The 27,573-nt window shown below is 35.2% G+C and overlaps 1 long non-coding RNA gene across 1 annotated transcript in view; it reads left to right on the top strand.

The window, feature by feature from the left end:
- LOC148952808 (uncharacterized) overlaps window positions 1-25,966 on the top strand; it is a 44,935-nt gene extending 18,969 nt beyond the window's left edge. The window contains exons 2-5 of the long non-coding RNA XR_016141674.1: window positions 18,693-18,857; window positions 21,618-21,761; window positions 23,445-23,625; window positions 25,696-25,966. This is a non-coding gene — a long non-coding RNA (uncharacterized LOC148952808). The remainder of the gene's footprint in view (window positions 1-18,692; window positions 18,858-21,617; window positions 21,762-23,444; window positions 23,626-25,695) is intronic.
- The last annotated feature ends 1,607 nt before the right edge of the window (window positions 25,967-27,573 follow it).

Raw genomic sequence — 27,573 nt, 5'->3', positions numbered from 1 at the left:
AATGAGGGCCAGGTTTGCCATTAATTGTCAATTCTGAGAAAGCCCATCAATTTATGAGCTTTGAAAACTGCATATTGATCTCCTCAGTTGTAAAGAATGTAAAGCTGTACTGTGGGGTATATGTATGCTACTTGAAAAGTAATGTAGTTTAGTCCATATAAGAGAAACATTAAACATAGACAATTATTATCTTTACTACCTTACCTTAATTTGTACTTCAGAGTGAAATAAGGTCCATGCTGAATCTATTATGCTCTGCATCAACAATGGCAATTTGGAATGTCACTGTGTTAAGGGCTCAGTGATGTTGCATTTGGTGCCAGCTGTGAGGGATGGACTGTCCCACTTATATTTCCACAGTTTTCAGTTTTGTCTTGAAGGTTGTTCTAGTTGTTGGAAATACACTTGGCAAAAGTTTAGGTGCATTCTGGTCTTCACTCTTTGCTTTGCTAGCTTCTGTGACTGTCCTCTAGTGTTGTGTTGCCCTGCATGTTTTGTGAGGATGGTGTTTGGTTGACTATTATATTTATAGGTCAGCATCATATCACATCTGCAACATCTGAAGACCAGCGTTGGTAGTTTTAGGGGCTTTAGTTTCTTATCATACAGCATTTTTTGTAGACCTGTGATGCATTTGGTGGCACGTCTTTGAACTCCTTCAGTTATTCTGGTGTCATGATTGTAGGAGGAGGAGGTCAGATGGGTTCCAAAATCCAAGAACAGCCTAACAATAGCCTTGTAAAGTCTCAGGAAAACAATACAGGAGCGGCTGATGATAGTGCGTTTCAACAGGCCTAGACTTGAGCTAGCTTTTGACACTGCTTGTTGCCAATGCCCATGGAGCTTTAGTTGCTCATCAAAAAGTACTCCCAAGTCTTGTTCTTTGTGACTGATTTGTAGCTGAATATCAGACTGCAACTTCTGGTCATGTGTGGTATACTGGTGGTGAGGATTGTCATTGCTGAAATGGAGGACACTGCATTTATTGATGTTGAACTCAAGCTGCCATTAGCTGGTCCACTTCTGGATTCTCTGGAGGGCTGATTGCAGGCTTTTTTGAATGGCTGGTCCAAAAACCTTGGAGTCATCAGCGTATAGTCTGATGTTATTTGTGGCTTCCTTTATCATATCATTTATGTAAATGAGGAAGAGGGTGGGCCTAGGATGGTACCCTGAAGAACTCCACTGACAATGTCACATGGTTCAGAGAATACTTTATCACCATGATTGGTGAAAAGTTGGACCTGCTGCTCTTGGTCTGTCAGGAAATTTATCACCCATTCTACTACATCAGTGTGGATGCCAACTGCCAATAGTTTGGCCCTAAGGCATCTGTGGCCCTAGTGTTGGGCAATATTTTGATTAATCCATATATTGATATTTTTTACTTTCAATGTTTGATATATCAATATAGATATCTTGGATCGAATTTAGCAAGGATTTACTATATTTAAGTTCATGGTAAATTTGGAGTGGGCCATATAATTTAACTAGGATGAAAGGGAAAACTTCATTTTATGCTTTTTTATGCTCTTTCATAATTCATATAAATACCTTTGGGGCCCCTTTAAGGGCTCAAGATGCAATTTGCAAAAGAAGCAATTGTTGAATTATGAAAGAGCAAAATAAAGGCATCCAATGATGTTTTCACTTTCATCCTAGCTAAATTATAGGGCCACCTAGAAATTTACCAAATATTCACCCTGTTTAATCGGCTAGTTTAGCTTTGATAACATAAAAATCCGGACTTTTCATTATAACATCATTTGTTATGAACCTTTTGTTCTTAGTTGGTAATAATTCAGATGTATCTGACTCGGTAACTGGAAGTGAATTCTTGCGGTAATGATGCCAGGGTAAGATGTAAGATAAGGATAAATAGAATCAATTATAGATGAAAGAATTCAAACCTACAAAGAATATCGAAAATGTATGCTGAAAATTTGAAGAATTTTCATGTGGTAGATTTTCTGTGGGGAATATAGGGGGTTAGAGACCCATAAAAAATATTGTTTTTGATAATACATTTCAATATCAATATTTGGTCCGATATATCAATATCGATATCAAATATCGCCCAACACTACTGTGGGGCACCTTGTCAAACGCTTTGGCAAGGTCAAGCAAAATAAGGTCAACAGGTACTCCCCTCTCCAGGAGGTCAGTGATGATATTGTAAGTTTCAAGTAAGTTGGTCTCCACTGACTTTCCTGGAAGGAAGCCATGCTGACCTGGTAACAGTATACTGTTGGACAGAAGATGTGTCAGAATTTCAGCATTCACAATGCATTCCAAAATTTTGCTACAGCTGAGGTTAAGCTGATCTCCTGATAATTCTCTGCATTTGTCTTGACACCTTTCTTGAATAGTGGTATAATGTGAGAGCTCTTCCAATCTGAAAGCACAGTCTTTGAGTTGAGAGATTTCTGAAATATTTGGCATAGTGGAGTTGAGATTTCATTAGCCAGTTCTTTTAGGAGCCTTGGGTGGATATTATCTGGCCCTGCTGACTTGTTAACATCTAGCATTTCAAGTCGGTCTGTGATGGACCCTGGAGAAATCTTGATAGGCAGCATAAGGTTCGGTACACTGTACAATAGACTGTAGGGGTTTCGACGAGCTGCTTGTACTTTTCACGGTCCTAAATCGAGCGGTCACGGCGGATATTGATATCCTCCTTTCTAGTAAATGATACTTAAATAATTTGGTTTTTGATTTGGAAGGAGGAAACAGTGAACAACAGAGGCGGAGGAGTCTTAGGTACCATGGTTCTGTTACTCTGCCCATTTAAACGTCGAACATTACTCAAGGGACTACATGCAAATCCATACTCGCTCGACAGGAAGTTTCAGACAGTATTTGCATCATCTTTTGTGCTTGACATTGGGATTAAGTTGCCATAGGCAACTAAGTTGTTCTTACGTATGTCGCGATTTTTTTGGCATGGATTATTTTACGTACTTCTGTCTCAAGGGACTGCTGGAGGTTCACACTCAGAGCCTGGACCTCTGCCTGAACGATCTGTTTAGTTTCGCCAGCGCCGCGCTTGGATGATAAATCTGCCTGAACACTGTTCACCTTGTCCTTGATAGCAGTAAGTTCTGCTCTAAGTGTGGTCTCAGATTGCACAATCGTGTTTGAAAGACTTGCCTGGAAGCTTGACATACCTTGTGATATCACCTGTGTAATGTCTTGGATAGTAGCTGCGGAATACAAAGGACTTGTGACTGCATGAGCAGCAACCTTGCACTATGGACATATCCATTTGAAACCACTTATATCTTCCATTTTATTTAACAGAGCATACTCATCATCAGATATGTTGAAGCAAACACTACACATCAAATGTCACAATTGCTGCAATTCAGCACACTTGAGTTTTAATTATGGTCCAGGCTACGGAGCCATATAGAGCCCTTGAATGTCATTTCTAAAGGCCAGGTCACTGTCCAAGTAGAAATATTGCTCCCCGAGTGATTGGACATTGCAATACTACCTGTCCCACCAGAAGCCAACCAAAAAACATTCTTATGGTCTCAGCCCCTATATGGCTCTATCTGTGCCACTCTGCTCACTTGGTACTTGATTTTGTCACCTGCCCTGGTTCCTGAATTCATTGACTAATTCTCAGTTCAGCTATAGCTCTTGCTTACTTTGATGGAGTATCCAATCTCCACTCGTCTTTCAGATTCTGGTACCCAGTTGAAATTTTGATTTTATCCTGACACCCTCCAAGAGGTTTTGAAATGTTTTTTACTTCAAAACCGCCTTCAATACCACCTCTTGTGGTAGTACAAAAGGAACAAAATATGCATCACGACAAAGCGCTTGAACAGATTAAAACAGATTGAAGATACACGTTTCCTGGGACACTAAATTATAATCAAACATTACCAGCAACTTGTGGCATTTTTTTAATTTAATACATAAATACAACAGTATTTATTTTTACAAACTAGCTCTTCTTTAAACTGGAATGGAGATACAAATGGAAAGTCATAATTCTACCAAGGATAAATCATAGGCAGCACAATAGCGCTGCTAAAGTAAAGAGTGATGTGAGAGCTATGTATTAATTTTTGTTTAGGCCAGGGCACTTCGTATAGAAGGAATTGTCGTAGGAACTTTGAAAGGGGTTCATTCGATTGGAAATAGGAAGTTCTAGTGCCCTTTTTAATAGTCGAAAGTTATTGGAGGGCTTTGAATGATTTGAATAAAAATCAAGTTGCCATCAATCAATGTCTGATAGGAGAAAAAGCCAAGACAGATAGTCTGAGTGAGAGACACAGCTGGCGTAAGCTTTTTGAGAAATGTATAGAAATGATGTCAGTTTTACTTGTTGATAGATAGTCTATCATCTATCCATCCATTTTAGGGTAGAACTAAGGTAGATAGTTATTGAAGTTTAAGGATAATCGGGATTTTTGGGTTGACTCATGACTGACAATGTCAACTGGACTTACATGCAAAGGGGGGGGGGGGGCTGGATTTGCTTGGACTCGAAGACCAATAAGTGACCTAAGCCTAATAGGCTTGCCAGCTTAGAGTCTCAGGCAGACTACCGTGTTTTAGGATTGACACATAACAGAAAAGTCCCCTGGACTTGCAGGCAAACGAGGAGACTTATAGTTTTCTCAGTTTTTTGATAAAAGGCTTGGGAAAACGGTGGGATTAGCCATGATTCTGAAGTTGGACAAATACTTGTTTGTTAGCTTTTGGAGAGGTATAGAGTCTCAGGCAGGTTGAACAAATTTTAGGATTGACACAAGACCGTTAACTCTTGGAAACGCAGGCAAATAAGCGTCCAGTCCAAAGCCTAACAGAGCTCGCCCACATGCCAGAGCTCGCTCGCCCGCAGTTGCTCTAGCAAAATAATAAATAGAATGTTGAGTTTACCAAGAAGTAGCCTGAGCTTGCAAGCCAACAAGTATCTATAGCCTAATAGGGGGCCCACCTGCCTAGAGTGTGAGGTGAATGACCGAATTCATAAGCTCAGTGTTGGGGTTCCACCCCTGTTTCTTTTCCTATCAGATAAATGACCTCTTTTCGTTTTTTTAATTACATTTGCTTATAGTATAATTTCAAAAGACAGGTCAAATTCTCGTTGCTAAGCTAGAGGCGTCGCAATAAGTAAGCTTTGAAGTAAGTTCTATTTTTGTACTTCCTGGTTCGGAGTTATTGAAAGATAAGGCTAAGAGGTAGAATTGGTTTTGAATGGGAAATGTGATGATTGGCTGAGCCAAGCGAAGGTCCACCCCTATGAACAGTTGTGTACAAAATATTATTTTGATTTAGTTGGCGTTTAGACCCCAGTCGGGGAGATATATTTTTGTGTGATTATTGTGACCCTTTTGGAAGAATACAAGTAAGGTATTTTCTACAAAATGTGTACTAGTTTCCGTAACCCAGGCAGGGTAGGAACAGAGCTACGAGGTACCGTCATTATTATATTGACAGGAAGATTTGCTACCTCCAAGGAGAGAGTTAGAGATTTTGAAGCCATAAGCTAAGGTAGGTACATTTGGCTTTAGAAAGTGGTCATTTGACTACTCGATTCCATTATCATACCCTGGGACAGGGTATACTGTAAATAGGGTAGTACCAAACCCGATATTTGCAGAACCAGTGTGGTAGACGCGACATCACGTTACATTTTGGGGCCGGGGCTTTCCCCTCCAATAAGTGGTGACACCCGTATATTATTACGCCAGTGGCGTTGTGGCCTACCGGTATAAAACTGGTGGCTAAATACCACGAACACTGGTGGCAGCAAAAAATACTCAGTCTTGAGAACGCTCAGTCTTGAGAAGGCATGGGAGTTGTCAGCCCTACTCATGTCAATTTTTGCTCGTTTTGAGTTTGACTTGCTCGTTTTGAGTTTGATGGTGATTTATGATAGTCTTATGCTTTGAAGATTTTTTTACTCTATTTCTACTCATTTTTGATTTAATGAAGCTCTTTACTTTTCTTTGAAAAACTTGTTTTTTTAGAAAAAGTTTTTTCTTAATTAATATGTAAAAGGGCTGGTTGTCATTCCAAATGTTTCATGACAAATTTTCTAGTTTCTAGGACTTCTTCTTCTTCTATTTAACAGCAGGCGGGCTTTTCAGTAGTACTATTTAGCCCTTTTCCTTTTGCTTGGCACTGTGGGCTACAGGGCTACTGGCTTGTTTGCCTCATAATTATTAGATACTTTCAGATATCTTTCAGTAGATCTTTCGACTCTAGGAGTTCAATTATGAGATGGTAGATGTCGATTTCTATGCTCTGTGTGCAGGTATAGTTGGCTAGGCTCTTGGCTGATAGTGAGATTTTGTGGTGTTTGAAGCATTTTAACAGTTTACAAAACAAGGCATGTTGTGCAGACGTCAGCATATTACATTCAAATAGGCAATGGTCAATTGTTTCATTATTCATATTGCAATTCCTGCAAATAGGGGACAGGGTGATTGAACCCCTTGAATTGAAAAAATTGTACAAGAAGGCAAGAAAATTAAGTTCTTTTGGTCCAGAACGAATTCCATGATAAATTTTAGACAATTACTTATTGGGAAAGGATAGGATTATTCTTATTAAAATTAATATCTGATAGCCTCCATCGGTAAATATCTCTAATCGGGATTGGTCTCCCACTTGGCTGGTCAATATTTATAGCATTTTTGCTATTTCATCAACCTGATGATTTCCACTTATGTCAGAGTGGCTAGGAATATACTGAAAATAAGTTCTTATGACACTTGAAGAAAGATTATCTATAATACTTAGACAATGATAAGTGTCAATTTCCAAATTATACTGAGGAGCTGAGGCCAGCAACTTAAGGATTGATAAAGAGTCGGAATATATTATCATATTATTTGAATTTGCACTGAAAGGTTGGTTTTTCTTAAGGTGTTATAATGCCATGATTAAGGCTTTTAACTCAGCAAACATTATAGATACATTATTATATAATCTCTCGCCCATTGCAATTTTCAGGTGAGGAAGGAAAGCACCCCCTGTTACCTTCTCATTCATTTTGTATACGTCGCCGTAGATTTAGAAATGGTTTTTATAGGTAACTTTATTAAATTAGAGAAATTTTTCTGGAAAAAAGAGATAGGGGTTAGGTCTTCGTTATGATTTGAAAACTCAGTATTTATTACTTAGCTGGAACTACTTAAAGTTGGAGATTGTGGAGCAATAGGTGCGATAGACTTTGCTGGTACAGGGAACTTCTTCTGAATATTGGCATACTCATCTGCAATGCCTCTATGCATGGCTGGATTTCTTCACCAATTATGTAGGGTGTGTGAGCTATTTGATTCAATTTTTGTAAGATGTATTGTCAAGAGAAAGCTACGTCTCTCCCTTATTGTTGTTAATGCACTCTTCATAAGCAGAAACTTGGTGTTTGTGGGTTTCCTAAGACCAAATATCGGACGTATTATATCATTTTGTGTTGTTTCAATTTTTTGCATCTGGGTCTTTGCACATGCACCATAGACGATGAGCCCATAGTCAATATGGGGTCTTATTTGTGATTTTTAAAACTGGAGTAAGGTTTTCTCCTTACACCCCCAGGGTGTGGAAAGAAGTCTTTTTAGTATATTTGTTTTTCTATAGCATTTTATTATTGTGTTTGTGATGTGGAGGTGGAAATTAAGTTTTTGGTCAAGCATGAGACCTAGGTAATTAATATGATTATCTTCTGGAGTAGTTGTTCCATTTAGAGTTAGTTTTGCATTAACATGGTTCCGCTTTCGGTGAAATTGGATTATTTTTGACTTGTTAGGTGCAATGGGTAAATCTGAATGTTGAGAGAATTTTTCAAATTGGAAAAGTGACTTTTGCAGATTTGACTGTGCTATCTCAAAGATTTTTCCAGATGACCATATTAGCAGTTCGTCAGCATATTGTAAATTTGTGTGGGGGAGGTTCATGTCCCAGATATATAGGGCAAAAAGGAGGCAGCTGAGGACTGTTCCCTGAGGTAGGCCTTTGGTTATTGTCTTTTGGGGCGAAGAGGCTGAACCAACACAAAGAATGAAACTTCGCACTTCTATGAAAGATTTTATAAAAGATACTAGCTTGGGGGGTAGTCAAAGGTTTGCAAGTTTGTTTGAAAGGGTTTGGTGGTTCACATTGTCATATGCCCCTTCAAAATCTAGGAAAGCTGCAACTAGGACATTATTTTTTGAGAATGATTCTTTTATTGCATTTGTTAACAAAATGAAAGCATCTGTTGAGGAGTGGTGTTTCCTGAATCCAGTTTGAGTTTGAGGGATCATATTATTTTTTCAACAAACCTGAGGAGTCTGTAATAGACCATTTTCTCCATTATTTTCCCCATCACAGGAGTAATCATTTTGGGCTTGTAGGACTCAGGGTTATCTTTGGGTTTATTTTTCTTTAGGATTGGTAGGAGGGACGAACATTTCCATATATTGGGGAACATAGAAGATGCCCAAGCATGATTATAACAGTTTAGCAGTTCCTGTTTGTATGAAGGGGTGAGATTTTTTATCCATGTAGGGTGTATATTGTCATAGCTGCCGCTAGTTTTGGTTCTAATATGATGTATTGCATTATTCATTTCCTGGCTTGAAAATGGACTAGTTATATATTCGGATCCTGGGCGTGGTTGGTAACTTGGGTTCATAGGAAGTGGGGATATTTTGCTTTGATTATTTGATGTTAGCTTATTAACAAATAGAGTTTCAAATAGCTTAGCTTTTTCATTATCATTGTCATAATGGATATTATTATGTATAAGCTCATGCAGGAGTGGGTTGGGGGGAAGTCTTTTTCCCACAGATGTGGCTTATGACTTTATGTAAAATTGGCTCATGTGTCTCTCTGGAGAGATTATTTGCAAAATTATTCCAGTATTTATATTTAGCATCTATTATATGTCCTTTTTAGATTAGATTCTGCTTGTAATTTTTTTAAATATGTAGTAGGTGATGGTTTTTTTATGAATGCTCTCCTAGCTGCCTTTTTTGTTCTCCATTTATTTTGGCATTCATTTGTCCACCATGCTATGGGAATGTGTTTAGGGAAGGTTTTTTCGGGTGTTGTCCTGAGAATACCATGATTAGCTGTATTTATTAGTAAAGATGCCAAGACTTCAGCATGTGTGTCAACTGTTGTGTTTGAAATGCATGAATTTTGGGTGAGACTTGTAATTTCATCATTTAGCTTATTTTAGAACATAGAACAATTTGCTTTAGTATTGATACATTTTGAGGTGTGTGATCGGGTTTCAGCAGGTTCATTTAGGGAGCAAACTATGGCAAAGTGGTCAGTACATTGACTATCAATTTTATTTATACAATTTTTATTCAAAATGTTTAACGACACAATTTGTAGGTGAATTGTAGAGAATCTGCCACTTTTGGGGTTGAAATATGTATTCAGGTTTGGAGGGGTAGCAACAGCTAATTCAATATTATTTGAAGTCATATGCTCAATCAATTTACCAGCTTTATTTGCTGGCTTATTCCCCCACAAAAGGCTGTGGGCATTGAAGTCTCTGTAAATAATGATATTTTTTAACACATTAGAATTATTTACATAATTAAAGAAATCCACGGCATCTGTAGTTTGGCCATTAGGGATATAAAAGCTTATTATGTAGGTTCCTGTTTTATTCAGCCAAACACTGATACCAATTGCATCAACATCATTTGCAAAATCTGGAAAGTTGATGCCACAGAATTTTATATTATTATTAACTATTAAAGCTACTCCACCTCCTTTTCTCTCTGATGATCTATCCTTTCTCAGGATAGTATACCCCAGAGACTTAATTTGTTGATTTTGGGTGGAATGAGTTTCATGGAGACAAGCAATATTAATGGAATTATTATTCATAAAAGATATTAGTTCATTTAGCTTATTTTCTGTGAGTGATCTTACATTCCACTGGAGTATTGATATGTGTTGTGTTGTTGATTTATTTTTCATATGACTGTGTATCAATGTTTAGCTTTGTTAAAAGTACAGCTAGATCTTTTTTTGCTTGAATGAGCATACTATGACGGACATAAATTTTTGCCAAATAAGTAGTGATTTTTGTTTTCTGTATTTTATTCATATTAACGCACGGAGCTGTATTGCAGTCAATAATGGAAAAGTATCCGTTCGTTAGTGACCTGTGTAGCTGCACATCTCGGCAATTGGTTAATGAATTATTTCATTGTCGTTAGTCTTGTGTTTTTCTTCTTGAAAAAGAGGGCAAGGCTGACCTCATCTCACCGGACACGGAGGCGGGTGGTCGGGGCGAGTCCGTCTGAGCGGGATGGGCGCTCGGGGGCGTAGCAGCGGGTGTTGTAGACGGGGTACGGGCGGCCGGGGGGGCGTTTGACTGGGGGGTTTTGGTTGGTTCATTACTGGCTTTATGTGGTATTATTGGGCATCATTTGCTTCCATTTCTGCAAATGGGTATGTAATGGCCTTCTCTGTTGCTATTTGTAGTGTTAGTGCTCTTTTCTTATATGCAGGGCATAGTGATTTATTGGTAGATTCATGTGGGCCTTTGCAATTGATACATGTAGGATGAGTGTTGTTGCAAGTTGTCAACTCCTTACGATGGAATGCTTTACAATTACTACACTCTAGGAGAATTTCATTGCATTTGTTTGTTGTGTGTCCCAGTTTGAGACAGTTCTGACACTGGATAGGATTTGGTTTGTATTCCTTGTGCGGTTTGATTTGCCCAAATAGGAATAACTTTTCTGGGATATTAATTTTTTCCTTCAGTGTAAATAAGAAGGATCTACTTGTTTTTAGGCCATTAGCGTTAGGTTTACCAAGTTTGGTAACATCTTCAACTGGGATTGTGTTGCCAGCCCTATCTGAGAGCCCTTCTTTTAACTCCTGAATGGGTAATTCTGGGGGAACATTATAAACTACTATTTTTGTTGGGGATTCTTTTCGGTTCCATTTAGATGCATTGATTAGGGTATTCAGAAGGGATTTTAGATTAGTTATTGTGTCTGCTGATTTTTTATCTTGGACAGCTATTAGCAGAGATCTATCACAGTGAACATTAATAGAAAACATTGATTTTATCAGTTTGAAAATTGCAACTCTTATTGCAGTAATCTTTTTTATTTCAAAGGGGGTAATAGGAGAAATTGTAAGGTACATTCCTAAGTTTTGGGAGGGAGGATCTTGGGCAGGGAGAGGGGAAATGCTTTTTATTGGGGAGATTTTTTCTTTTTTTTAGAGCTTCTAGACCTCTTGAAACCCATTATCATCATTTATAGTGACATTTGCCCCTACACTGATCATTGTCCTATTCTCAGAATCGGAGCTATCATGTGAACTTTTATGATAGTGAGCTTGACCAGCCAATATGGGTATCAATTTCACTGGTATTTGGGGTGGGATCTGGGGGGACTTTTTTTTTTAGGACTTCTAATCATTGCCTATTGGAATAAGACTTAAACTAAAACAAAACTAAAAACAAGAAAGGATATTACAATGATAACAAACCGTCTGCACTCTACTATGGGGAAAATTTCAAAAGAAACACCACATGGCCCTGAGGAGGATTTGAGCACGATTCGTTCGGTACAACTACTGATTAATTGAGATAATAACACAAGAAATTTAGTTTAAATTTCTTTAAATGTTGCTGCTGTTGAATGCTGCCCCTATGAACAGTTGTGTACAAAATATTATTTTGATTTAGTTGGCGTTTAGACCCCATTCGGGGAGATGTATTTTTGTGTGATTATTGTGACCCTTTTGGAAGAATACAAGCAAGGTATTTTCTACAAACTGTGTACTAGTTTCCGTAACCCAGGTAGGGTAGGAATAGAGCTACGTGGTACCGTCATTATTATATTGACAGGGAGGTTTGTTACCTCCAAGGAGAGAGTTAGAGATTTTCTAGCCGTAACCCAAGGAGGGTACATATGGCTTTAGAAAGTGGCCATTTGACCACTTGATCACGTTATCATACCCTGGGACAGGGTATACTGTAAATAGGGCAGTACCAAACCCGATATTTGCAGAACTGATGTGGTAGACGCGGCATCACATTATATTTTGGGGCCGGGGCTTTCCTCTCCAATAAGTGGTGACACCCGTATATTATCACGCCAGTGGCGTTGTGGCCTACCGGTATAACACTGGTGACTAAATACCACGAACACTGGTGCCAGCAGAAAATACCACGAACACTCAGTCTTGAGAAGGCATGGGCGTTATCAGCCCCATTCATGTCAATTTTTGCTCGTTTTGAGTTTGACATGCTCGTTTTGAGTTTGATGGTGATTTATGATAGTCTTATGCTTTGAAGATTTTTTTACTCTATTTCTACTCATTTTTGATTTAATGAAGCTCTTTACTTTTCTTTGAAAAACTTGTTTTTTTAGAAAAAGTTTTTTCTTAATTAATATGTACAAGGGCTGGTTGTCATTCCAAATGTTTCATGACAAATTTTCTAGTTTCTAGGACTTATAATCGTTTGGTGTAATATCTGATTTGCTAAAGTCAGAACTAAGTCAGTCACGTCAAAAGGTGGTTGCAAAAATAAATTGGTATTTATTCAAAATCACTTAGTTACTTTGAGCCAGGCAGGAAAGCAGAGGGGAGGATCTTAAGATTCTTTGAACTTAACCTCAAAATTCTTTACATTCGTAAAGTATACCTGTTTTTTTTCTGAGTTGCCCCCCCCCCCCCCAGATAAAAAAAAGTATCCGTATTTACTTTGACTGTTCAATCGCTAATATAAATTTGTTTTTAATGCTAAAAAGACTGATTTTCAAGGGAAGTACCAAATTTGACCCAGGAAAAAAAAGGTATAGCTACAACTATATTTAAGAAACAATTTTTGCTTGTTCAAACGTAAATATAATTAAGCTTCTAAATCGTAAAAATATATTCAAGCTATTTAAGATATTCAAGCTATTCAAGCTTATTTGTGTTCAAAATATATCTAGTTTGTGTTGTTATTTGAGAAAAATTGTTTAATTCAAAATTCTTGAGCAAACTGTTGATGGATTTTTTTGGCATTAAGGCATGTTTTCAAAGCATGTTGGATAACATCTGACAGAATGGTTTATGGTTACAGTGGTTTTAGCTTGTGATAACTTATTTAATCACCAACGTTTACTCTACTACTGCTACTTCTACTAATACTACTAACCATTCACCACAGCAAAAAGTCACCTGAGGCCAATACAGCTAAACACGCTCCTTCTACATCCTAATCTCTTCAAAGCCTCCTTCCTTACACCCTCCCAGGAATTTTTCATTTTCCTTAAATCTTTCTTTACGACATACTCCCACCCCAACCATGGACAACCTGCTCTACGTTTAGCCCTATATGGTTGGTCAAAAAGGAAAATCTTCAACAAGCTTCATCCTACACCTGCAGAACGTGCCCTAGCCATCTCAACGTTTCTCTTATTATATTCTTAGAAAGTGGGATTGGACCACATTTTCTGTACAGTTTACTGTTTGAAATACAGTCATTACCCAAAACAATCCGTAAGCACTTTCTCTGGAAAACATCTAGAAAATCTTCACCCACTTTTATTGCACGCTATGCGTTAAATTTTTTTTATGTGTGATGTGTAAGGTTCTTGAATCTAAAATAATTTTTTTTTGTTTTATGAGTTACTTCTAGTACGTTCTGAACACTGTATCCAAGCTTAAAATCAGGTCATCAGTTGGAAAAAGGAGTCAAGGGATGTATTTGTCCTGCCTATTACCCCCTATCCCGGAAGATTTTGAAAATACGCTTTCTTGGGGTATTTTCATTAAAAAATGCCTGTATTTTTATTTTCATTAAAAAAATCAGGAAAAGCAATAAAATTGACCCCACCCTGAAATTTTAATAACATATTTTCCCCTCCATACATTTTGACGAATAGTGCCATTGCATGCAATCAGAGTTTGTCTCACTCCAACACTTGCAAAATTTTCAATACAAGCTCTCGTCGCCTTAATTACAAATAATGAAAATTTAAAAGAAATTAAGAAATTTGATAAGATTAATCTGTAGTACACAAGGATTAAAGCTGAAATTTCTCTCTAAGTAATAATTTAATCAACAAAGAATAAATATTAAAGAAATTATGGATTTATAAGGCCAACGAAAACATCGGACGAAACGAGACAAGTCATTCGGAACCCTAAACCCAAAGTATTTCCGAGAAACCCGAATAATCCCTCCCGAAATATTCGTCTTATTTTGACCAGTATTTTCGTAAGCCTTAATAAACCCCATTCCCGATATTCATTTCGTTAGTTTTTGTTCTTTGTTATTACAGGACAATGTGGTTTACGAAATTATCTTTGATAATTAATCATGATTTTTTTTATTTTCAAGAATTATTTTAAGTCAGAATACACTCAGCACAAAGTGGGCCTGGGTTAGCTTAGGAAAATTCTGGTAGGTTAGACAGGTTAGTTGACCCTAAAATGTCAACAGTAGGCTACTGATGTGCCTAATGGCTACAGAATTATGCTTTCTTTACCCTCTTCTGCATTTTAAAGTGCCTTATAAAAAAGTATGGAACAATTTGTTTCAAACAAAACTAAAAAATTGTTAGATGGCGTTGGTGATTTTTATATTCTACTTCACTAACACCACTTTTTAGTCTTATAAGTTTCCACCATTTTTAGGACTGCTCTGGTATGCTCGACCAAAAAATAATCTGTTCATCAAATTGAATCACCTTGTTGTAGCACAGTAGATGGACACTCTTCTTGGCAATACAGGGCCCGGGGTTTGATCTCCGACGCAGCAAGGTTGTGCGACAAGCTTGCTACTCGTCCTTGTAAAAAAATTAAATAAAAAAAACAAGTTTTTATAACTGAGAGTAAGGAGCGACAATAAAACTTGAAACGAACAGAAATTATTCCGTATATGAAAGGGGCTGTCCCCTCCTCAACGCCTCACTCTTTACGTTAAAGTTTTTTATTGTTTAACAAAAATAGAGTTGTGAGAAAGTCAAACTTTTGCGTAAAGAGCGAGGCGTTGAGGAGAGGACAGCCCCTTTCAGATACGGAATAATTTCTGTTCGTTTTAAGTTTTAATGTCGCTCCTTACTTTCAGTTTAAAAAACTTGTTTTTTTTAATTAATTTCTGATCGTTTTTTAGTTAATGCAGCTTTTATTTTGGCTCACCGTCATTGAATACGTAAACAAAATTTGCATAAAAATTTTAACTTTTCTTTTGCTAAATGGCTGTCTCTAAATTTGGTTCTGACTTTATTTACAAATTAACTTACGTAACGAACTTCTATATTCGTATATTTTTCTTCTGGCAAAAAATACAAAGTTGCAGATTTTTGCAGATATGAGCATGAAACCTATTTAATAGGGTTTTCTGATACGCGGAATCTGACGTTGTGATTTTCATTAAAATTCTTTCACTAGTAGGGGATGTTTCCCCCCTCTTTAAAAAATCAGGTAAATTTTCTCAGGCTCGTAGCCTTAGATGAGTAATACTAAACTTAGTAAAATTTATATATTTAGAATCAGCATTATAAGTCCATTCTTTTCATACATTTATTGACATCAAAATTCCGTTTTTAAAAGTTTCGATTACTATTGAGCCGTATCGCTTGTTTTTTTTTATTGTTTTTTTTTTGTATTTCGTAAATGTCATTACCTATATGAGGGGATTTTCCCCTAGTCAATACCATTCTCTGTACGTAAAAATTTTGAATTTTATTTAACTCACAAACCCCCGAATACCAAAGGCCGTTTAATTAGAACAGAGAGCTCTTTTGAAAGCACTAAAAAAAATTGTAGCGTAAAGAGCGAGGTATTGACTTGGGGGCGAGCCCCTTCACATACCTAATAATTTCTGTTGGTTTTAAGTTTTAATATTGCTCCTTACTTTCAATTGAAAAACCTTGTTTTTTTAATTTAATTTCTGATCGTTTTTTAAATAATGCTTGGAAATCCGGCGCCCTCTTCATAAAAATGTACCTTACCCCGAAGAAATATCCTCCACGGAAATATTCTCCCGAGTAACCCCCTCCTCCAGCCCCCCCCCCACCAGAAAAAAAATCCTTTCTGAAAATGTCTGTATACTTCCCAATAACCAATGCAATATGTAAGCAATGGGCAAAGTTCATAACTTGCAGCCCTTCCTTTGGGAACTGTGGGGGATTAAGTCATCCTAAAAGCCATATTTATTTGATTGTCGACTATGCTGAACAAAATGGCTATCTCAAAATTTTAATTGGGTGACTTTGGGAAAAAAATGAGCGTGGGAGGGGGCCTAGTTGCCCTCAATTTTTTTGGTCACTTAAAAAGGGCACTAGAACTTTTATTTCCGTTCCAATGAGCCCTTTTACGATATTCTAGGACCACTGGGTCAATACGATTACCCCTGGGAAGAAAAACAAAAAAAAAAAAAAACAAATAAACATGCATCCGTCATCTTTCTTCTGGCAAAAAATGGAAAATTCCACATTTTTGTAGATAGGAGCTTGAAACCTCTACAGTAGGGTTCTCGGATACGCTGAATCTGATGGTGTGATTTTCGTTGAGGGTCTATAGCATTAAGGGGGTCTTTATCCCTGTCTTCGAAAATCATGCATATTTTCTCAAGCGTGTAACTTTTGACGGGTAAGTCTAAACTCGATGAAACTTATATATTTTAAGTCAAAATAAATATCTTATTCTTTTTATGTATCTATTGGTATCAAAATTCCTTTTTAAAGACTTTCGGTTACCATTGAGCCGGGTCGCTCCTTACTTACAGTTCGTTACCACGAACTGTTTGAAAAAAACAAAAAAAAACTGACACTGAAACGTCGATTCGATGCCGTTTGCGCCAGCAATGGCTCCGGAGGATGTTTATCCTTTTTTATCTATCAAAATCAATCGTAGGTATGGTTTTCAAGTGAATTATGAAATATATTTGCTCAAGAGATTTTTTCTTGAAATGGCTTTTTCCCAGTAAAATGTCACTAATCGCATTACATATTAGTTCTTAGAGACGCAAAAACATGGCATAAAGTTAGGAAGAGGCACCATAAGGCAACTGACTTACAGTTCATTTAAGTCTGCCTTAGCAATTTAAAATGCGTATTATTTTCTAATTAATTCTAATGAATGATTCCTGAATAATAAATAATCGTAAAATATATAAATCTAATCCATAGCTATATTACATGCGGTGATAAGAGAGGTCTTAGGACACACGGGGTGGAAAGAAAATAAATCCAAAAGAGCCTTTCTTTCAAGCCATGTCATAGTCAAATTTGTAGGTAAAAACAAGATTACGTATAAACTTTCAGAGTAAAAAGGTCTATCAGAGTAAAAATTGTGATTTTTCTTTTTTTTAATTAGGGCTTCTTGAGCACAAGTAGGACGTTAAATTACTGAAGGAGACACATCATCCATAAATGTTGGCTCATTATCATTATGTGATTATAGTTTGACTTGGGGCATTGATCTTCCTTTAATGGAGTCTGCATTTGAAATTAGTGTGTTGCTGTTATTTTAACTATCTTGGAAATATTCCTGGTTTTCAGGGTTTTTTCCCTGTATCATGCTTCAACTAATGCTGTACCCAGGATTGCAATATGGGCAGTGGTTTTCAACAATTGTCAACGGTTTTTGTCCTTGGCATTTGTATAACCAAAAGTTCTGTTGATTTTGAAATTTTTCACATCATTAAAATCTTATTATATTCTCCATTTTTTTAAGGAAGGGGGGGTGAACCAATCTTATGGGGAGTAATAAAGGAGCACAACCTTTAATTTTAGATATATTTATACTAGTTATTATAGCCATAGTATTTGGACGTACCTTATGACATACATTCCGAAAGAAAGGTTACTGAAGTGTTTTAGGCTCTGTAAAGATTATTTTGATTAGAAATTCTGGATATATTTATTTTATGATCTTTTTTGGGGGGAAAAATACCATATCCGGGTACTTGTATCTGCACAATAACTTTCATGTTAGATGTCAAATTAATTGGTTTTCAAATATTAGCTTCAAGTTCTTTGTAAAATCTTCTTCAATGATAACTCCTAGAGTTGGTGATTTTCTTGTTTCCCCTTCAAGACTTGGCCATAAAGCAGCCTGAGTTGATACGAAGATTCGACGAAGCTAATTAGACGAATATTTTGAGCTCTCAATTCCTGATCAATTGAGCATCCTTCGAGCTTTTTACAACCAAAAGGTGGAGGTTGGGATAAGGAAGGGCAGTCCCACTCCCAGTCAGAACAAATTCTGCTCATTTTTGGGTTCAACGTTACTATAACAGCGGAGACTTAGAATTATTCCCGGAAATCAAGAGAGATTGAATATCAGTTTCGCATTTGTGATGTTTTTTTGTGCCTGATGATTGCTGAATAAGCAGGGACATCTATTATGCAAATATGTGTCATCTATACCGAATTTGATTGAAGATGGCAGGACTTCCTGGTCCGTGATGTTACAAAAAAAGATTGAAACAGGGACACTGGATCAATGACATTTAGGAGACATGAAAATATTCATGAGAAGACAAAAGATGTTCTTGTCCTGCAAGACATGTATAAAAGATATTAAGGGTAAAATAAAACGAGCCAGGACCTTACTCGGCAATTTTTGCTTCGGGAAGATGAGAGACGAGATTTGTCTCTTTTGTCTTTGCAAGATCTAACATTTTTTATGAACTGCATGGCGATAGTAGTAATATTACCTAGTACTATAATATTCATATTATACAATTTTTCTAGCTTGCAAAAAAGACATCACAAGATGCCAAGGAAAGAGAAGACAAAAGTGCGTTTGAAATACCCTCTAGAAACAACTGAAGAAGGTTTAGGCTATAAACAAGCTGTTGTAAGGGTTGCTGCAGGCCAAAGTATGACATTTTTTTCAAAGAAAGTCCCTACCTTAAGGTAAGTGACAATGTCAAACCATCCGTCTCATTTGCAAGAAAACATGGTTTCACATAGGTGTTTCCGCAAGCAGAAGACATACCTCTCAGAGACTTTCTAGTTCATGCTGCCAACATGTATTACAGCATTAAAAGCTTTATAAACTCGCTAGTTTCTGCATATTCATGCTGTAATAAAAGGGAAAGATTTTCCAGATGCTTGGAATTAATGAATGGTTTAGAATGGCTTGTCTACTTTCATAGCCTCAACCTAGGCAATAGCTTATACTGACCAAGGGCTACAAGTTTGTTATAGATAACATCATAAAGCAGGAACAATCTTTCAGAGTTTCACTCAATTGGGACGGCTAAGAATTTCCTGGTATTATCAAGCAATTCGTGGTAACTAACTGTAAGTAAGGAACGACCCGGCTCAATAGTAACCGAAACTATAAAAACGGAATTGATACCAATAGATACATCAAAAGAATTTAATTTTTATGCTGATTACAAATATATAAGTTTCATAAAGTTTAGTTATACCTATCAAATGTTACGAGCCTCATAAAATTTGCATTATTTTTGAAAAAAGGCGGTAACACTATTTTAGAGGTTTCAAGCTCATATCTGCAAAAATGTGGAATTTTGTGTTTTTTGCCAGAAGAAAAATCACAGATGCATGTTTTTTTTCCAAGGGTGATCGTATGGTGACGAGTGGTCCTAGAATATCGCGAATGTGCTCATTTGAACGGAAATTAAAAATTCTAGTGCCCTTTTACAGTGATAAAAAAAACCGGAGGGTAACTAGGCCCCCTCCCATGCTCTTTTTTTCCCAAAGTCACCCGATAAAACTTAAAACGAATAGAAATTATTCCGTATATGAGGGGGCTGGCCCCCTCGTCAATACATCGCTCTTTACGCTAAAGTTTTTTTTTAGTTCTTTCAAAAGAGCTATTTATTCTAATTAGATGGCCTTTGTGATTCAGGGGTCATTCTTAAAGAATTGGAACAAAATTCAAACTTTAGTGTAAAGAGCGAGGTATTGAAGAAGGGGTGAACCTTCTCATATACGTAGTAATCTCTGTGCGTTTTAAGTTTTAATGTTGTTCCTTACTTTCAGTTGAAAAAATATGTTTTTTTTTATTTAATATTAAGGATAAGAAAAAAACTTTTGCAAAGGTCAGTGTAATGACTATGGTGGAAGCAGCACCGTGCGGTAGTAAATTCCTATAGGACGTAACGCATGATTTTACATTTTATAAAACGATTATCGTATCCTAAAAGTAAATAATTAATTCCTTATGTTATGTAGGATGATACCACATTGAATACCTTTCCGTTACTATTTTTATTTATTTAATGCTATTATTATTTTATAATTTAATTATCCTAGCGTTATTATTTAATATACGATATCGACTATTCACTAATTTTTGTTACATTATTTTAAATTGGAATTTTTTATTTTACCACAGCTACTGTTTAATCTATGCTAATGATATATTCCAGATGAACAAAGCTGAATTTGAGGTAAGTCTGTTTACCAAAGTGCTAAACTATGTAAAATTAGAAAATCACGACCAAGTACTTGTCCAAATGGAAGAAATTGGCAAAAGAGACGTGACAATGAAAATTCGAGTAAGTTGTGACCTAAATCACTTTTTCAGTAATTCGAAGCCAAATGATATTTAATTGGTACAGTATTTGATATGCAATTCGAAGCCAATTGATGCATAATTAGTACATATTTCATAGAATCATAGATTCTAATTAGGGCAATCATTGAATGTAGAGAAACAAAGAAAACTAAGAAATATTTTAAATCAAGTTACTTCAATAAATTTACATATGGTTAAAATTTATATTTATTTTCTTTATATGTGTTTGACTTTGCCTAATATTTAATGAAGTCTAAATTTAGACTAAAATACACTAATAAAGGAAGATACGACATTTATTTCAATTAATCGCTCTGACAAGCTTCGAAGGGTTGTATTTGAATTTCGGGTTAAAAATAGGAAAAATTAACACCAAAATTGGAAAAAGGCCACCAAAAAGAAAACGAAAAATGACAATTTATAACCATTTTGCAGTTAACAATTAAACAGGAAAATATCAATTAAGAAATGGAAACAAAACTTGTCAAACTAAGCAATAAAAAGAAAAAAAAACTAAATAAGGTACTTGTATGATATAACGCCGACCATTCAAGTTGTTCATCCATTGACACAATGTAGAACCGTTTTTTCCCGTTAGTTTTTTTTAGCTTAGCGTTAGACAAGACAAAAAGAAGTGACAGAATTGATTGGAGATATAATTAGGGTTATGTATTTGCACATTAGGGGGGGGGGGGGGTAAAATATTTGAACAGTGTGAAGTTACAAAACAATTCTTGCTTCATAATATGCAAAATAATTGTACTTAATACATTAGACATTTAGAGCCACTAACCCCCCCCCCCCTCCACCCCCATTGTGCAAATATATAGCCCAAATTTGTTTCTAAAGTGTTAAATTTTAATCATACTTACGTATATTCCTTTAAGATTGAGCGTGAGAGTAACAGGTTGTAATTAGATGAAGAATATTAGGTCGGCGCTATATCATATGAGTACCATAAATAATTACGTATCATATTAATTATTATATATGCAAAAAAGGGTTTGGGGATAAAAACTAGCCAATAAATACAAAACCTGGGTGGCACCATAATTAAAAAAAAAAAAAAAAAAAAGATAAACCAACGTTATATGTTATTGAATTTCTTTTTTGCAATTAAGCAGACCAATATTGTTTCATTGCTGGAGGTGAGAAGCAAACGGTGGACAAAACAGGAATCTGTTGAGAACAATCTTTAAGAGGCCGAATTATAGATGTTGAGTACCTGTTTTGTACAATATTTTCTGTGCAAGAGTTTCTTAATGCAGGTAATTTTTTCCTTAAGATCAAGGCAAGAAAATCTATGAATATTATATTATATGTTTCTTTTAATTTTGTTTAACATTATATTTTATGTTTGCAAAATAAATTTGTTTTCATTTTTAATAAGTGATGTCGTTTTCATTTTTTATGTCATATATAATTTGGTCCATGTTTCATCTTATTTTGTAATGTGATAAAATGAAGTGTCTCTTTAATGTTAGTTAATGTAGTAGCATTTCTTATTGTTGAAAGTTTATAAATTAAACCTTTAAATTTTGTAACTGTATTATATAGTTATCTTTATGGTCTATATAAACCTGTTAAATTAAAAATTGTCATATTTATGTTACAGCTTGATTTTAAAGTAGTTTATAATATGGAATGTTATCGATATTTATAATTCATATCCAATAGAATTATTATATTCAACCTTTACTTTCATATTTATATATATTTGACTGGACTAATTTTTAATCAATTTTTTTTAGGTGGGAGCTTTGAAAATTTTACTTAGAAAAAAAAACATTAGAGAAAACACAGAGGGGTATTTGAAACTAAACAAGATGAATTGCGACAGGAAACCTGGATAGCGAAAGATGGAGGATCTTCCTCCAAAAAGAAGACGCGGTACGATCGGCCCAAAACATATACAGCTCACTGAATGCAGGCGAGGAATATAAGCGCAAAGAACAATTACTTATCCTACTTACAAGCACATTGTTCCTCTTTATAATTTCATCTACATTCTTTTTAATTTCAAAAGTTCTCCTTAAATAAATGAATTTGTCTCCCACTGAAAGAAAGTATATATTTTAATAATTCCCTCGTTTATTTTTGGAGCTTTTGCTTGAAACGGGTTTAATGAGAGTGTTATTAGAAATCCTTATACATTACCATTATCCCCAAATACTTTTATAATGCATACTAAATTAATTATAGCATAACATATGACTTTAAGAAAATGTATTATCACTAATCTAGGGGTTAATCATTTGTGCTGCTTTAATTCTGTCTCTAATATATCTCTCGGTCAGGGAAATAAATCTTCCTAGTCATGAGTTTTCTCTTTGTACAACTTCTTATAACACTATAAAATATATTCCTGATTACAGAATAAAGGTTTGCTCTATTTCCGATAAAAAATTAAATAAATTATATGTACAAATACAATATGCATAAGTAAGAAATAATGCAAATATAGATTTATAACTAATGCTAAAATAAGATATAATGTTTTTATTTTTGTTCTATATGTAAGTGTGACAGGTTGATATGTTTGGAACAATATAAGAAACGAATAAATTAGAACAATTTATTTAATTGAAGTATAATATTTGAGTGATATGAAACTTTTTGTAATGGTCGAGTTCCAGCCTAAATTATGTGCATAAAAGACTCATAATTACACTCTCTCCTATTTGTTTCAAACTTGGCATGACATAACTCATTATTTACCTCAGGTTGTCAATATTCCTGTCAGTTTGGAGAGGGGGTGAACGCTGAGGAAACTGAACAAAACGTTAAATTTCATTTGTTTTAGACCTCCCTAAACAGACTGTTAATTGGAATTACAAATCTAATTCCTATCTCAATTGTTAGGTTATGTACATTACCTATTTATATCCCCTTAATATAAAAGGAAGATTATTCATTTAGTACATAAATAACAACTCAATTTCATTTTGCAGCAGTCAAAATGAATGAAGAGGAGTGGCTGCGAAAAAGATATATCGAACCAAAGTTTTGGTTCATATCGAACCTTGGTTCGATAAAAGGTTTGATATGAACCTTTGGTTCATATCGAACCAAAGTTTTGAAAAATTAAATACAAGGACAATGATTCAGCAGAGGGAGCACAAGGCTGAATGGGTTAGTGCATTATTGTTTGATCGTTTTAATTATTTAACAAATTTAAATGCAATCGTCACTGGACATGTCTAGTGGAATGATTATAAAGATTTAAGTCGACGCTTTAAACGGAAATTAATTATGAAAATTTGGATCCCGTGATGGGGGTTTGGTTTTGAAAAGCGAACGTAAAACGGAATTCCGAGTTTGACCTCGATAGTAGCATTAATTTTCTGAGCCAACGCTGTCAGAAAATCATCATTAACTCAAAACATTCACAGGACGAATACTTGTCAAGTAGTGACATATTTCTACTTAATAAGTCACTTGAGATTTATTTTAAATATTCTAGTCTCGGAAAGAAAAACTCTGAAATGTATTAAAAGTAATGTCTAGGTATATTGCTGCTTTAGTAAATTAATTCCATGATTATAGCCATATTCAAGTATAATAGTGGCACACATTTCAATCTAGATATCTAGGTATCGAGTATTTTAAATAAAATTTGTTGTATTTTATTATAATAAAATGAAAAATTGATATTAAAAAAGTAGATATACCTTTAAAATTCAATAATACCATTTAATTTATTAATTTTGCATTTGCCCTTGTTAAATGTGTTGCTAGTTTGCAAATATATTGTTTATCAATTATAGAGGAAGATTGTTGTAAAGAAAGAATTGAATTAAAACACAGTTTTAAGAGGTTAATTTTTTAATGTTGAATTGTAAAAAAAATTGTTGAATACTAATTTTCTGTGCTGCTTTGATATTGACACAAACATAAATGCCTTAAATGTCACCAATTTTACCATCTTATAGTTTGTATTTAGAATCAATAGTTGATTGTTAATCCCCCAGTAACAGTGATTCCGTTATAAAAATGTTTTTTTTTTTTTTTGTTAACTTTTGCGAATTTTTTGAAACTCGTTAATACGAAACATAATAGCATAATACATACGGTAGTTGAATTGAGTTTTCCAATTAATACCTGTTTGATTCATTTTAATATGTATTTTTGGTAATGGCTTGATTAACGTTATGTTTGTTTGATATAGTAAAAAATGATATAATAAAAAATAGTAAAAAATACTAATGATATAATAGTCTGGGAGCGTTTGAATAAATTTAGGATTACTGTTCAAGAATATTCTGAAAAAAACAGGAAAACGTATTGTATATGTCATCTATTTTTAAATCCTAGGGAAAGGTTTTAAATTGAATCAAATATAAAAAATTAAGGTAAATTACCTAAATATAAAAAGTCTTCCCCAGAGTCAGTCTTATTGAACCCAAATAAAAATTTTCTAGGGTTCTATATGGAATTTATGATCTTATATATTAGGCGTATGTAAAGATAAAGTTTGTATATACCATATTGCTTGTAAAAATTACAAGACTTATCAATTAATGTACTATGACATGTGTATTAACTTTGAGACTAAATATAATAGTATCTAATGTTATATTAGATTATATTATCTTATCTAATATATTATATTATATCATCCTATAGTATATATATATATTATTACTATAGTATATTATTATATTATTATATAGTATATAGTATAGGTTAAGTTTTTATATTCATAATTTCAAAAGATTTATGCATTGCTAATAATAATTAAAATAATTATTATTTGAAAACCGGAATTATTTTTCCTTTTTTTCAAGTTTTAGGTCTGTTTTTAATGATTTTGCATGTTGACCCAAATATGAAGATTCGGGAAATCAGGCTCAGGCCTAGTGATATTTCATTTTTAAAGTCAGTTTTATCTTATTATCTATAAAAAGAGCCGGTATATGAGGATGCTGATAGCCAAGTTAAATGCGCTCCCGCCTTAGTATTACAAAATGAGCAAATATTATCAAACGGGGTAACCCCCCCCCCCCCTGGATACGGCCTTGATAATATATCTTAAGATTATACTGAAAAAAGAAAAATCGTGTAAAAGATCATATTTTCATAGAAGCACAATCATGGATAATATTATATTATATTATCTAATAGTATCTAATATCTAAATATCTAATATTATAAATATAATAGATCATTCCTTTCTAGACTAAATATCTGTTCCTTTTCTAGATGATAGATGTGCTGAAACATCCGGAGTTACTGCAAGAAAATAGCGAAGAGGAGAACTTGGAGATCAAAGAAAAATTGTATTTCTCCGGATATAGATTTAACTAATTAGACGAAACAAAATGTTTTCTAGAAAAACTTTTTGAAGTTACTGTATAATTAATAAAACACGTTGTATATATTTTTACCAGACTTATAGCTAGAAGATTATTACTTTATTTTGAACGTGCCATTATGATACAATATTACTTATTCTTTCTAGGTTGACGTTATATATCAAGGAGGCACACTTGTGCCTCTATAAAGAGGCGACCCACCACAATGTTAAGCGATTTCAGGTCCTAGAGGTCGCAGAGAGACGGCGGTAATTGCATTTTGTAGCCCAAGCTCAAACTAAGAAACTTGCAAAATTTCATCTTCCTCCGACTTTATCTTCATGGGGTAAACTGGGCCGGAAGTTTGGACCCTCCAACCACAGCCCCACTTTAACGTTGTCTGATTGGGCTGAAATTTAGAGGTTAAGGTTTCCTAGGGCCCGGGAGCTTATTCTCGAAATTTCAGCTCAATCCAATCACTCCTTCCCTGTTTTCAAAAAACCAAATATAGCCACTTAAACTTCAGTTCTTTTTTTTTTGTTAGCCACGCCTACAGGCCACAGTTGGCAACGGATCCGGTTGAATGAGGACTCATTCAAAGCAGAATTCGACCTGTTAGGGCCTTTTGATATTTTCAGACCGAAAAAATTATCCCCCGAATTTACATTTACGAAAAGCCTCGTTTTCCTATATTAGCGCAGGTTAATTTTTCCCTCCACAACATCACCGTTAACTTTGTCTGATAGGGCTGAAATTTAGAGGATAAGCTTTCCTGGGGCCTGGGAGCTTATCGTCGAAATTTCAGCTCAATCTGATCACTCCTTCCCTGTTTTCCAAAAACCACATATCAAGATTTTTGGGAATTTGCTTGCGTCGAAAATACCTTCTATTTGCTAAACAACAATTACTATTGTGTTTGTATAGTCCAGCGGCTGAGATTCAGACTTTCAGGCGGAAAACTCGGGTTCGATTCACCATCAGAGCAACTTTTTTATATACTTTGAAAAGAAACTCAGTTTCTTTTTTAAATTATTTGAAAAAAATTACGTTTTCTAAAGAGTTAAAGAGGCTGAGTTACAAGGTCGACCCTTAAAACGTACAGGGATTAGGAGGCACAGTTGGGGGGCTGTTAAAGAGGCTGAGTCACAAGTTCGAACCTTAAAACGTACAGGGATTAGGAGGCACCCTGTACGACGTGATTTGAGTATTCAGGAATTAAAAGCCTTAACACAAGAATATTCAAGAGCGGGGGGTTTGGGGGGCGGCAGCCCCCCAACTTTAACTCCTGACACGATCAGCTAACCGTTAGTCAAGCAATAATAAGTAATAAACTGTACAAAAGCGTGCAGAAATTATTTGAAAAAAACTACGTTTTCTAAAGAGTTAAAGAGGCTGAGTTACAAGGTCGAAACTTAAAACGTACAGGGATTAGGAGGCACAGTTGGGGGGCTACCACCCCCAAACCCCGCTTTCGCAGCCTTTAAATATAAAAAAAATTTCTTTAAACTGAAAGTAAGGAGCGACATTAAAACTTAAAAAGAACAGAAATTATTCCGTATATGAAAGAGGCTGTGCCCTCCTCAACGCCTCGCTCTTTACGCTAAAGTTTTTATTGTTTAAAAAAAGAGTTGTGAGAAAGTCAAACTTTAGCGTAAAGAGCGAGGCGTTGAGGAGGGCACAGCCTCTTTCATATACGGAATAATTTCTGTTCTTTTTAAGTTTTAATGTCGCTCCTTACTTTCAGTTTAAAGAAATTTTTTTTTATATTTAAAGGCTGCGAAAGCGG

Source organism: Artemia sp. Qi Xiang Cuo, chromosome 4 (assembly GCF_049724085.1).
Source record: "Artemia sp. Qi Xiang Cuo chromosome 4, ASM4972408v1, whole genome shotgun sequence".
Taxonomy (NCBI): Eukaryota; Metazoa; Arthropoda; class Branchiopoda; order Anostraca; family Artemiidae; genus Artemia; species Artemia sp. Qi Xiang Cuo.
Note: the sequence above shows the minus strand (reverse complement) of the source record. Positions and strands in the feature narration are given on the sequence as shown.